Below are 14337 nucleotides of genomic sequence, written 5' to 3'. Positions count from 1 at the left end.
TGGGCGGAGCGATTTGCGGTGACGCACTCGTCAAATCGACGTATAAAATATATTGCTGTTTATTTAAATGTTTTTTGTCCGCATTCCTTTCATAGACACAGATCCAGCAGATGTACTATACTAGTAATGTGGTTTGTTATTTAATATGTTATGTGTAGTCTTTAGTTAAATTTTAAAATTATTTTATATTGTTGTGTGTATATGTATTTGACAATAATAAGAATGGTCGAAACGTACGTAAAAAATAAAAATAACTTTTAATTATTGTGTCTTAAATTGCTGACCTAAAATCAAGAATAAATCCCAACTAAATATACAAAAGCGAGCATTGGTATCTCGGTAACCGTAATAGATACGAATATGGTTATATTGGGGCAAAGTTGCGCTTGCGGATCTTCACAAACATGCCATCATTTTTTTTTTAAATTTCAAGGATTGCTGAGTTTTTTGGAATAAACGGATTTTTTTGAAAATCATTTTTATTTTTTCCTGGCGTTACTTTTTAGGAAATCAAAAAACTAATTGGACATTCTCGTTGCCACTTTATTAGGGCTATCTGATAGAATTTTTAGATATTCAAATTAGCTGATAATTTGTGAGATACAGTGGCCAACATAATTTTCTTAAATACGGACCTGCATTTTTTATTTCAGATTTTAAAAGAACTCGGTCTCCTGTGTACAATGATATGCCACACTTAATATTTTTTTGTTTCGGACATTTGAACGTAATTTATTTAAACTAATTTCAAGTCCGGCTCTGTTTTTTTAAGATTTAAACGATTTATCGTTACAATATTGATAAGCTTTCACTTAACAATGACGTGGGGTGAAACATTGAATACGGAAAATCAAATGCAATAACTAAAGGGGCATTACTTGGCGTCATTTGTAAAAGTGAAATCAATATATTTCTACATTTACAATAAAAAGTACAAAATGCCATTCGGAACTATAACAAGAAGTTATGTCCAAAAAGCTATAAATAAGATTGAACAAAAAATAAATTTGTGTATTAGGAAGGGTGGTAACCTTTTCGAACATGTAGAGCATTAGAAACTAGTTTATAGAAGTTGATTTATTTATAACAACTACGATTAATATTATGAATATTATTAGATCTTATACTGAGATTCCAAATTCACAATAAAAAAGTTACAAAAAATATATTTAAATTGCTGACTTGGATATTATTTATTTGAATTGGCTCGATTTTTCTTATTCAGTGTTAATTAGCGCTGATCAATATTGTTGCGATGAATATGATCAGATTAAATAATTTAAAAAACCAGAGTCGTACTTGAAATTATTTTAAATAATAATTAACTAGTTTTGTTGTTGTTAAGGTACCCAAAACAAAAAAAAGTATCTCGTGTGGCATATCATTATACTCAGGAGACCGAGTTCTTTCGAGACCTGAAATAAAAAATACAGGTCCGTATTTAAAAAAATTAAGTTGGCCTCTGTATCTCACAAATTATTAGATAATTTGAAAATCTAAAAGTACTATCAAATAACCCTAATAAAGTGGCTATGAGAATGTGTAATTAGTTTTTTGATTTTCTAAAAAGTAACGACAGGAAAAAATAAAATTGATTTTCCAAAAAATCCGTTTTTTCCAAAAGACTCAGCAATCCTTGAAATTTTTAAAACTTATTTGATGGCGTCTTGGTGAACATCCCAAGGCGCAACTTTGCCCAAATTTAACCATCTTCGTATCTATTATGGTTTCCGAGATATCAATGCTCGTACCTCGAATTTGTAGCACCCTGTATAATATTTTTTTTAATAATCAATACATAAATAAATACTTTATCTTTAGTTTTAAAATTAAGTTTATTTAAAAATTAATGACAGAATTAGATGAAATTATAGGAAAATTGGATAATTTATCATTTTCTATACACCAATCAACCAAAATCGCTTCTTCTTCTATACTATCTAAAAAAATTACTGAACCAAAGCTTAACTTGTAATTATTCAAATCCAAAATGGATAATATTAAACCATACGATGGGGACAGCAATACTCTTAATAAATTCATCGATATATAGATGTAAAAGTATTTTTAATTTTTACAAAAATTCAAATGATGCCGAACTTAATTATATTCGCGTCCAGTTCGAATGTATTATCTTGATTTTTCTATACGTAGTACCGTCCCTGCGTGCACAATTTTAAAGCTATAAGCTAAATTCCCTCCCGCTACCAGTCTAGGTGGCGGCGCCGGCCCTGGCGCGGCGGTCGGTATTCTTTCGTCTTTCGTGCATGGTGCAGTGCGGATCGTAGCTCTCCGATTTCTTCGTCGTAGATCGATGAAGCCATTTTGTTTATTCTCTAATAATTTTGGATATTACTATGTAATATACGGTGTTCTACAGCTAGGTAGAACACAACGAACAATATGTAAGTATTGTATAATATTTATTTTTAGAGAAAAACGAAGTGGACGTAAATAACGGAATATTAGAATTAGATAAAAGAAGAAAACAATAAGAATATTATATATATATATCGGACTGTTGTACTCTCCGTGAGACAAAGTTCGTACGTGTAAAGAATGTCCTTCTCCTTGTGAGAGGAATTCTCATTTATATAAGGTTCTATATCTCGCAGTCAAGAGAATATTATAAATGCCAAAGTGTTGCATCTCCGAGTGAGTCAAATTTCGTACTTTTAGAGGATGGCCATATGAGAGAGATTCCTTTTATAAGTCAATATTGATATCCCACTATCGAGAGATAAATTACAGGTATCACAGGTAAGTATCTTATAATATTTATTTTCAGGTAATTAAATAATGGAGGGAAATAATTGAAGTGGAAGCAAATCTCTAAATGTAGAAATTAGAGGCAAGGAGGAGACAATGGAAGTAGACAAATGGAGAAAGCAATAAGAATATCGTATATATCGAACTGTTGTGCTCCCAGTGAGACAAAGTTTCCTATTTAGAGAATGCCCTTCTCCTCGTGAAAGGGATTCCTATTATATGAGGTTAGAAATCTGGCTATCAAATAATATTATAAATATCGAACTGTTGTTTTCCCAGTGACGCAAAGTTTCCTATTTATAGAGAATGCCCTTCTCCTCGTGAGGGGGATTCCTATTGTATGAGGTTCTAAATCTCTCTATCAAGAGAATATTATAAATACCGAAGTTGTGCCGAAGTGTTGTATCACCCAGGGAGTCAAATTTCTCATTTTTCGAGAATGGCCGTCTCCGTGTGAGGGATTCCTTTTATAAGTCATTGTTGATATCCCCTATCGAGATATTAATTACACGTATTACCGGTGAGTATCTTATAATACTTATTTTTAGGAAATTAAATAATGAATGGAAATAATTAAAGTAAAAGCAAATTTCGAAATATGGAAATTAGAGGCAAGGAGGAAACAATGGAATTAGACAAAAAGAAAAAATGAGAATAACATATATATATCGAACTGTTGTCCTCTCCGTGAGACAAAGTTTCGTACTTACAGAGAATGCCCTTCTCTTCGTGAGAGGGATTCCTATTATATGAGATTCTAGATCTCGCAATCAACAGAGTACTATAAATGCCGAAGTGTTTTATCTCCCAGCAATGAAATAAGGTATGAAACAAAATTTTGTACTTTTAGAAAATGCCTATCTCTGGAATGGATTTCTTTTTTTATGAGATTTTAGATCTCACTCTCAAGGGAATATTATTTATATATTTAGGTGCCAAATATTTGTATCTCCCAGTGAGACAAAATTTCGTACTTTTAGAGAATGCCCATCTCCGTGTGGGAGGGATTTCTTTTATACGTTATCGATAGCCTTATCGAAAAATTAATTACACGTATTACATGTAAGTCTTTTAGAATATTTATTTTTAGACGAATATTGGATGGAAATAAATAGAAGTACATCCCGAAATGTGGGGATTAGAGGAAAGGAGAAAACAAAGGGATGAGGAATATTGTATAAACACGGACTGTTCTTCTCCCAGTGTTCTTTTCATAGCGAGACAAAGGTTAGTACTTTTAGATAATCCTCTACTCCGTGTGAGAGGGATTCCTTTTTTAAGATATTCCAGAGCTCGCTATCGAGATAATATTATAATAACCGAAGTGTTGTTGTCTCAATGATACAAAATTTTTTAATTTTAGTGAATGCCCTTCTCCGTGTGAAAGGGATTCCTTTATAAATGACGTTCTCGGTCTCGTTATCGTAGAAGTAGATTTCACAAAAGAATTTCAAGTGATAAATCTAAAAATTTTAGACCCTCAAAAAAAAAACGATATATTTCAACAGGAAAACTCCCCCACACATTATATTTATAAGGCTGTACGTTCAAAAAGCAGGACAGTCGTTATTTAAGTGTCACTATCTCATAACAGATCGAACACAAGGTCAGCAACTAGGAAGAGGAAAATAACCAAATCTAGCGATTTGTGCAGTTTGTTGGGGGAAGGGCAATCCAAAGAGACTACAGAACATTCGACTCTTCGATGATGATACATTCTTCTTCGGGAGCGAATTCAGTCTTAGCCAATGATCTGGGCTTCAGCACAGAACAAGGTCCAACTTTTATATCTGAGAAAATATTTTAGCTCCCCACTTACCAAGGAGCCATGGCATGTCGCCTGGAACTTGTTAATAATAATAACTCAAATATGTATATAATAATAAAATAGCTAATATCCTAGATTTTCATAGCTAATATGTATTGTGTGTGTGTATATATTTAAAAAGAAAAAAAAACGTATTCTAAATCTTAAGAAACACGTAACTGTGTCTCATTTCAAAAGGAGGTCCTTATGATAACGGCTGTTAAATGCTAATTTGTTTATGTAAATCTTTGACTTTCATATGTTGGAGTACTCACCATCTACATTTAGAGTTTATATTTACCCATTTCGGTCTATAAAAACAGTGTTGTGTTTTGGCGTAGTTTGTGACAGACTTTGTGCAAATTATCGAAACAAAAAATTAGTTTTTTCTTACAGCTTACAGTATATAATATATATTTTCTCCTCTACAATACACTTTCGAAAGAGATGATTATAATAACATTAATGTAAACTTTCGCAGACTTTGAATTTTTTCTTAAATATATCTGGATGGTTTCTCGTTGAAAGAGGCTTTTGTAAGATATGATGTGTCTAAGGTTTACTGCATTAAAATTTTACCATAATTGTTCCCTAACAGTTCTACTTTCTTATCTAGAAATTTCGGAAAGAATAGACATATCAATTAAATCATAAAGTAGAAATAGTTTTCTTGCAGTTTTACGTATATAAATAGATTATATAATTCTTGCCGTGAACTGCTATGAAAAATAATAAATCATATATTGGTTTCACGTTTAACCTTAGATATCAGAGACAGATGTCAGTTTGTTTTTAGTCAGTATATAATTATATATGCATATCATAGTTACTGAAAATTATCAACAAAAAAAAAATAATACAAATAATAATAAAACTTCTGGTATAAAATTGACACAGATCAATATCTGAGTCTACTTTATATCAATGTCCACAATATCCATACCAATGTATGGATAGAAATCTAATCTATATGATGACTCTGGTTTAATTCATCGACGTAATTAAAGCATTTTGGGAAATAAATTATTAAGACTCTTAATTTCTTAGAAACGTTAGAAACACCTTAAAAAGTATATATCGGTTAAACCTCACTATAGTCGAGTTATCCACGCAGTTCTACATTGAGACAGGGATTTCTATCGACACGATGAGTTAATTAGTTTATAAAGTATAATTGAACAATTTTGGCAGAATCCCTTATGGAAGTGACATCTTATGGGTTTCTGTCTCTGCTTAGTATGCATATATGGATATGTTAAATTGTCACAATTTGATAAATCCATGTATTGATGGCCGTTAAATTGGTTTCACTTTGGTTGCATTCAATAAACATATTTATAATTTCAGCTATTTTTGTCTCAGAAAAAAAAATGCTTTCTGCACCGCATTCATTAATTTGCAACCATCAGTTCTTTAAACATCTACGTATATGAAAAATCAAGATAATACATTCGGACTGGACGCGAATATAATTATACGATCAAACGAACTTACCTGAAGTGAAGTTCGATCGTATTATATGAGGCGTCCACCGGAATGTATTATTATCTTCCCACCCCTCCTGTTTTTGCCCCATGGTCGCTTGAATTACCGAATAAATCTTTAAAGTACCACGACCGCTGCGCTGAAGTCGCAGCCAATCAGGAAGTGAGGGAATTTAGCTTATATTTAAAATTGTGCACGCAGGACGGCGGGTGCAATGTATAGAAAACTCCAAGATACATTCGACTGGACGCCTCATATAATTTCATGACGAACTTCACTTCAGGTGTCTGCTCTGATCGTGCTAATTGGCAATATTCTCGAGTCAATATAAGAAATGTTAAACCGATTAGAATAGTTTGGGCTAGTCCGCCTTTGATTGAAATACCGATAGCTGAAACGACCATTTTACCATAGTTACCAGTGAACTCACCCCTGATACACGAACATATCGATGTTTTCAACATGCTGCCAATTTTGAGGAAATTAACGTGGTACAACGTATCATCAGCAACCACTTGACCAAGAAAAACTTTTGTCATATTTCTTACTCCTGACAAAACGTTAAACAATGACATTCTAAGGGCTGTAGTGGTACCAAGTAAAAATAACACATACATATTAAAAAGCCAACAAGTTTAGAAGACAATATGGCCTATGTGATCAATCTCGAAAATTTTTGGTGCTGGTTTATATGGAAAAACGTAATAGTGATTTAATAAATCAAAAGTGGTACTTAATAATCCAATCAATTTTTTAATAATAATAACCCAACAAAAATCAATTTAATTTAAGAACTATTTTTAACCATTAAAAATACCAGCCAATTGCTACCGGTAAACCCTTACAATAATTATATCAACAACTTTAGTAATCAACAAACTCTCCCAATCAAGATTTATGTCAACAATATTAAATATTTAGATCAGAAATGCAACACCAGACAATTTCCTGCCAAATCGCGAAGTATTTGGACCGCAACAGGGTGTATTTTAAACCACGACTCATACAAATGAATCAGCTACCGAAACTCGAGCCGTCAGACGACATCGCGTGGTATTCCTAGTATGAAGAGGCAGAAAAAGTTTTCTACAAAAACATCTCTGTTTAACGGACGACTACTTAACAGGAAATTAATTCAAATCACAAATTATACTCCAATGTATGAACAGTAACGTTATACGATAACTACAGTCGGGCAATGAACATTACGATGAAAAGGGCTCAGAAATTATACATGCGATAATTATTCAGAAAGCTTACATCAATATTATCCACAATCAATAAACCATGAAAATATCGATCAGAGGAAAGTACTAATAATGTCTTCGATGCTCAAGGGAATTGACTGAAATCAATATACTTCATCACCCTTTTACCATATCGAAACTATAAACCTTCTTTAAAATTACTAATCGATACTGGCAGCACTAATCAATCATCAAACAGGAAGATATGTGGTAGCTGTCCTCTTCATAGATCTTAATTTTGTTCTTTAGCACCTGTTTGACCTCATCGAGTGTTAGTAGCAGACATCAGCATGAACCATTTGAATGGACTTTAGACCACTAGAGCTTTTGAACTGAACTGCGGGCAAGGAATTTTAAAAAGAGAAGAAGTTATTCTTTATCGAAAATGTGAGTAGACGCTTATGTGGTGGTAGCAGAAGATGTTTCGATCCCTGCTAGAGATAATTTTGAGATGCTGCCTGAAGTAAAAATAAATAGGATTTATGGTTTGTTGGAGCCTAGGAACCATCACAGCGAAATAAAAAGAGGTCGAGAGTAAGTTTCTTGCCACGAGCGAAGAAGACTGTACCGGTGGGAGTGACCACTAATAATTATTTTGTATCCTTGAAGAAGGGATCCCTTGCTAAGTATTGTTGCTCGATCTCCCAATTATTCAAAGCATGGAAACCCAAGGTTTCGGCTTCAAAATCTGGACAAAATGGTAGCTATGCTAGTAAACTGCTAAGGGATTATTCAAATGAATATAGGAGAAAACAGAAACCATAATCATATCAAGATGTATGTTTATAAAGGAGGAAGCAGGGCAGAGAGAAGTTCGTACCCAATTTAAAATAACATACAAAATGATACTGGGAGATTAGGCTTAGTAATTAACTAGAAAAACGCGGACCAAAGACCAACGTGGGAGGAAGTTTGCAGATATTTGCCAAACGTGGTCCAAAACCAAAAGTCGTACAGTGGAATTCCTTGGCAAGATGACGGATTACTTCGCCGTGCGATTAAGAGACCAGAGGGACAAGAAAAGAGAAGGCAGATCGTCACTCCAAAGAAGAGGGTCCCGGAAGTCTTGGAGGAAGTTCACAATGGAACCAGCGGTGGACATCTTGGTGTTACCAAGACACTTGGCAAGCTGCTAGAACGGTTCTATTGGGTGAACTGCAAAGAAGACGTGAGGGCCTGGTGTAAGAAATGTGACTTTTGCGCCGCCATCAATAGGCCACATAAACGCGGTAAAGCTCCAATGCGCCAGTACAATGTAGATAGTCCCTTGGAACGAATAGCGATCCACGTGGCTAGTCCTTTTCCTTGTGTACATAATACATTGTGGTTGTAATGGATTACTTCAGCAAATGGGCCGAGGCCTCCGCGTTGCCAAATCAAGAAGTGTCCACCATTGCTGATGCCCTAGTTAAGGAATGGATCTGTAGGTTGCAGCTCAGATCCATTCAGATCAGGGAAGAAACTTTGAGTCCAATCTGTTCCAAGGCGTCTGTGAAGTCCTTAACATCCGCAAGATCAGGACGACTGCCCTACATCCACAATCCGATGGGATAGTTGAACGTATGAACAGAACCATCCACCGTGATTTGGCCAAAGTAGTCTCTGACTTGGAGTAGTCTCTGATCACCAAAAAGACTGGAACAAATTTATTCACCTGTTCCTGTTGGTCTACCGTTCATCCGTCCAAGAATCCACATGGCAAACTCCAGCCAGCATCGTTATGAGACGGGAAGTGCGCCTACCTTGTGACCTGAAGTTTGGTTTCCGACCGGGAGAAAAGTCGCTGGAGAACAATGGAGATACTGACTTGTCTGACCAATATACATAGCGTCACAACTGTTGCAAGGAATTTGGTAGACGATGTTGCTTTTTTGTTTTTAGAAGTTTTTGATTTTAATTTTGTGTAACATTCCGATAATAAATTAAAGCCTTTGTGTGCTAGTAGAGTTTATGCTAGTACAGTATCTAACTGCTAGGGTTTAGTATACGCAACAAATTTTCTATTTTTATTAATTATTATTATTTCCACGTATAAGCTCTTAAGCTTATGTGAGTTATTTTTGAAATAATGTTTATAGTTAATAATAATGAAAAGAAAATCAAGGAACTAGTTGGGTTGCAGTCGGAAGGGTTTGAACTAGAATTAATACACTTTGTTAATTATCTGTTGACAATTAACAAAGTGTATTAATACGTTGGTAGTCCTCAGATTACAATCAAGAATTTTATTAAAATTTCTAGGAATTTTGTGCCGCCATATTGCTTTTAACAGAAAACGGCCGAATTTCGTACGGCTAAAAACTTGGGGTTTATTTCATGTAAGTAGTTCAGCACAGAGACCGTTGGTCAGTAAATGTTTAGGCAGAAATTCTAGGATGACGAATGGTTGGACTTTTTTAATTATCTGAATGAAATGAACTATCTATAATTTCTAAGAGATAAATTGCCAACTTTGTTAGAGGATCCATCATGATGAAATTGCATTTGTTGCAACTTCATCAGCATGAATGCAGTTGGTGTAGTTGATGCAGTTGGTGCAGTTGTGCCGCTTATTTTGCTATGAATGTGTGGGGCTTCTTGGATACCACTTACTTTAGTAGATAGAGACGCTGGAGCGGCATATTTCCATGGCCAGCTAGGTCATCGAATTCAATATGTCTGGGTTTTAATTTATGGGGTTGAATCAAGAACAAACATGGATAAATAACAATTAAATTGTACTAAAATAAAATTAAAATATATGTTTTGATATTTTGACGTAACCAATTTAACTCTTTGGTTTCCTAGCCTACTACTATAATTTTTAGACCATAAATACTATTATTACAGTTGGCGGTTAGAACCTTTGGTGTTACACAGCAAAATAAAACACTAAATCATCACCAAACACCAAAACACTTTTACTTTTACACTGGACGCGCGTTTCGCTGATCATGTTGATGATGCTAATGTTTTGATGTATTGTGGTGATTTAGTGTCTTATTTTGCCATATAATACTAAGCGGCAGCCTAACATGATTTGTTCTCTTAATATCTCCGGTTAGAGAGAAGATAGAAAGTTGCGGTTTGCGCTGATATTTTAGAAATTTTGTGTTCTATTTAACTGTGCAAAGAAAAATATAGCCTCCTATTTAAATTTTTTTATGCAAAAGCGCAATATTTGTTATCATGTCAAACAGCGCCCTTTAGCTAACAAAAAAAATATAGAAACAAAATGTATACAGGAGATCATTAAGGAAAAAAGATCTTTTAAACGAATCCTAGTTTGTATAAATCGGCTAACCTAAACCAGAGTTATCCTTATTTTAATAAAAGCAAGTTCCCCCACCATTTTATTTTACGAGATAGAGCAAAATACTCTATCAAAAAAATTATAAATTTCTCGATGATTATAATGGTAATATTTAAAACACCTATTCACCTGCATATTTTTGGGAAAAAAACTGTTTTCTGATTGGCTATCAGAGAAACGCCTCCTAGCGGAAATTTTTCGAACTTGAAAATAATTTGCAGCAATTTTTCTTGGTCGATTTACTTATTAGAATTGTTTTCCCAAAGTTATATGATAAGTAGTTTCTGAGATACAGCCGGCGCACACTGGTTCCTTTTGCAGAAAAAAAAAAATTGACCTAATATTAAAAATGCCTGATAGAAAAGGTGTTAATAACATTTTAGTGATAGAAAAAACTCGTATATTTTAATTATTCGGTAACTCCATGCACGATCGCGCATCGCCATGTCTCGACCACTAAACAAAAAAATTAAAAGTTTCAGATAAATGTACTAGTAATGTTCTATATTCAAATATTCCATTCATATGTCATTTATTATCGAAAAATCTGGATACTCAATGTTTACATTGTAATATCAATAAATACTAGGTGTACAGGGTGTCCCATTTAAAAATATTTAAGTTTGTGTTGTCTCAAGAACGCCAAACTCAAGACAAAATCTAACTACGTCACTGGATTCTAAGTGAAAAGTTCTGCATTAACTAGTTCTTGCCTTTCCAATAAGTTATTAGACATCTAAGATACGAGGGGTGCCATGAAAGGCAATATTTTCGATGTCACCCAGTATCTCACAGTGGAAGTAAATTATGAAAATTTTGTTTACAGCATTGTCAGTTTGATGAAAAAGTAGCACCATGTTGCGAAAACCTCAGCTTTCTGTCTTTACTAATAAGAGAGACAGCCCATAAAGACAACGAAAATGAGACACCCTGTACACTAGAAAATTAGGATATATCTGTAGTGTAATTCTACTGTTGTTAAAATCAGATTTGGTCGTCCAGTAGACCGTTTTAGTGCCTTTTTTTGTAAATGTGATGGTTTGGTTGAGCCAGTTAGAATACTTTTTGAGAAATAAAATTTTGCTTCGACTAACTTCAAGCCATTTAGATTTTAAACTGGATGTGAATCGAGACAAGTTTTTCTTCTCATTAGCAGGAAAGAAAGCTTTTTTTCTAAAATGTGAAACTACAGCCTTTTTAGTTTCGAGTCTATTTTTTTTGAAATGTCTGAAATGCTTTGAAATGTCTGAAACATCTGACCGTACGTAAAACTAATGTCGTATTCTTGCAGTTCTGAAAAAAATTCCCTGTCTTAAATAGTTTACAAATTCATAACACGAAAGCCCAAACTTAATTAATTATTATAGTTAAAAACATAGCTAGTTAAATGAAATGAAACAAGATCACAAACCCAAATTACGTTGGATAGGCAATATTTAAACCATTACACAAACCACATTGGTGTCGAAAAATGAAAGATTTTTTTAAAAAGTTGCAAAAAGTCGCAAAATTGGTTTATATTTACGTTTAGGCATTGCCCTGAATATCTTAAATAACAGTAACGAAAATATGGGAAACAGGCGGATCATAAAGAAAAACATATCTAAACCTTGTTGAAAAAAATAAGTGACTAAAAAAGACAGACTGTTCTTTTATTACCTTAGAAAACTAAGGAAAAGCAGCACAGTGCTTGCCCGCGTAAGTGAAAATGCATACCTTCATTATGAGCCTTCATAACTGGAAAAATAATTTCTGCACAACGTTGCCAGAAAAAAATACCCTGTCATATAGAGTTAATTAATACTGCTAGAAACTAAGACTCAAAGAACTGTTCGTTTGACGCGTTGTTATGGCAGAAACAACTAGTCCATATTTTTGTTTCCACAGCCAACTTATCGGCTATAATTTTTACTGTGAAATTTGCAAGTCAGCCTTTAAATTCGCTGATTCGGTTTTTCGATTATTTTCCGGATTTATACCAAAAGGAACCAGTGTGCGGCGTCCATTCTTAGTTGGCCACCCGGTACAAACTTCATCACAAAACTTCAATACCACCGCCCTCTAGTTGCAAAAACCTTACAGCAATTACAAGAAATGCTGAACACAAATACCTGAGCATACGAGGCTTTGGACCTTAAACTGAACATCGACAAAACTTACTTACTTACTGCCATTACTCGCTGACGAGTATTTGAGACGCATCAGAAGATGGTTACGCAAGGCGTTTCCTGTCATCAGCTTTTCTGTGACTGAAAAGCCCAATACGTGATGTTATCTCTCTTCCGCACTCCGGACATTCATAAAAATCTCACATTGTGCCGCTGTTCTCTTTACTTTTTTGGTTGTCGTTATTAACTGAATTTACAATTCTCCTCCATTGCGTTCTATTGCGCGCTGCTTCCTCCCACTGTTGCTGCATACTTATCCCCTTTAAGTTTTCATGAAAAACGTCCTTGTATCTTTTGAGTTGTCCACCCGGTTTCCTCTTACCCTCTACAAGTTCACCGTAAAGAAGAGATTTCGGTAGGCGGTTTTCTTGCATCCTGCATACGTGGCCAGCCCATCTTAAACGAGATTTAGTAATGATGACTTCAGCGCTCTCGCAACTTGCTTTTTCAAGGACTGATACGTTTGAGACATGGTGGTACCATTTGATTCTTAACAGTTGTCTAAGGTGTCTCTGTTGCAACTTGTTTAATGCGCTCGTGTGCCGGCGGTACGGCACCCAGATTTCGCTTCCATATAACATGGTGGGGAGTATTACTGCTCGATACACTGCAAGTTTCGTTTTTGTGCTAAAGTTGTAACGTTTTCTTGACACAATGCAAACGGCAGCTTTTCGTCTTTGGGAGCAGTCGTAGGTTCGTTTTTTCTTTTTTTATTTTTTTTATTAGGTGTTATAATTAATCAATAAAACAATAATTATTGGGCGCCAGGACATTCACTCAGAAATAATAGATCTCTTTACCCCAACTTAAATTTATTTATAATTAAAAAAATATTAGACAAGGACAGTAATTGATGTGGATGAAGTTAGGTTTTTAAAATGAATTAATATTTAAGAAAAATAAGTAATCAACATTTAAATGTATGATAAAAAAAAATAGTATCACTTGCTTTGTTGATCAAAAATCATTGACATTATTAATATAAAATTACGCAAAATAAAGTTAAATAAGTACCTCAAACTAACGCAGTTCATGAACCTTGTTGTATGCGCACATAATTCCGTCAATCAATCAAAAGTTAATTAAATAAATATGTCAAGTGACACCATCACAAAATACTTGACAAGATATTAAAATATATAAAAATTTGTATATTTAAAATTAAGAAAATTATATTTTAATAATGAAATTCAAAATTGATATCTAATAATTACATAATTAATTACGTAATTCGTCAACAGTAAGTAAATAGATTTGAAATGAGTTATTAAAAAAATGTGAAATCTGGCCTGATTATCCGGTGCAATTCCAGGCTTTGGCTCGTCCTTCTGGATGGTGTGTGGACGCTAGGTGTGGGAGCTCATCCCCAATCTACCACAGCCTCGAACAGCCCCTTACAATACCACCAGCCATGTGGAAATCAAACATGGATCATAGATACAGGCTCTCGTACCTCAAACCACCAATCACGACATATAACTCGCCATGTAACTGGGCGGTAAAACCCTGGAAACGACACAACTTATGCACAAAATGCATTTTAGAAATTTTAGAACTTACCTCACAATG

General features: G+C 34.2%; 1 long non-coding RNA gene across 1 annotated transcript; it reads left to right on the top strand.

Moving 5' to 3' along the window:
- The first annotated feature begins 2107 nt into the window (after nucleotides 1-2107).
- LOC115875859 lies at nucleotides 2108-4261 on the top strand. Its single transcript, XR_004049064.1, has 2 exons — nucleotides 2108-3592; nucleotides 3860-4261. It is a non-coding gene; the product is annotated as an uncharacterized LOC115875859 (long non-coding RNA).
- The last annotated feature ends 10076 nt before the right edge of the window (nucleotides 4262-14337 follow it).

The sequence above is a fragment of the Sitophilus oryzae genome, unplaced genomic scaffold, assembly GCF_002938485.1.
Source record: "Sitophilus oryzae breed Bouriz unplaced genomic scaffold, Soryzae_2.0 scaffold_1058_pilon_pilon, whole genome shotgun sequence".
Taxonomy (NCBI): Eukaryota; Metazoa; Arthropoda; class Insecta; order Coleoptera; family Curculionidae; genus Sitophilus; species Sitophilus oryzae.
Note: the sequence above shows the minus strand (reverse complement) of the source record. Positions and strands in the feature narration are given on the sequence as shown.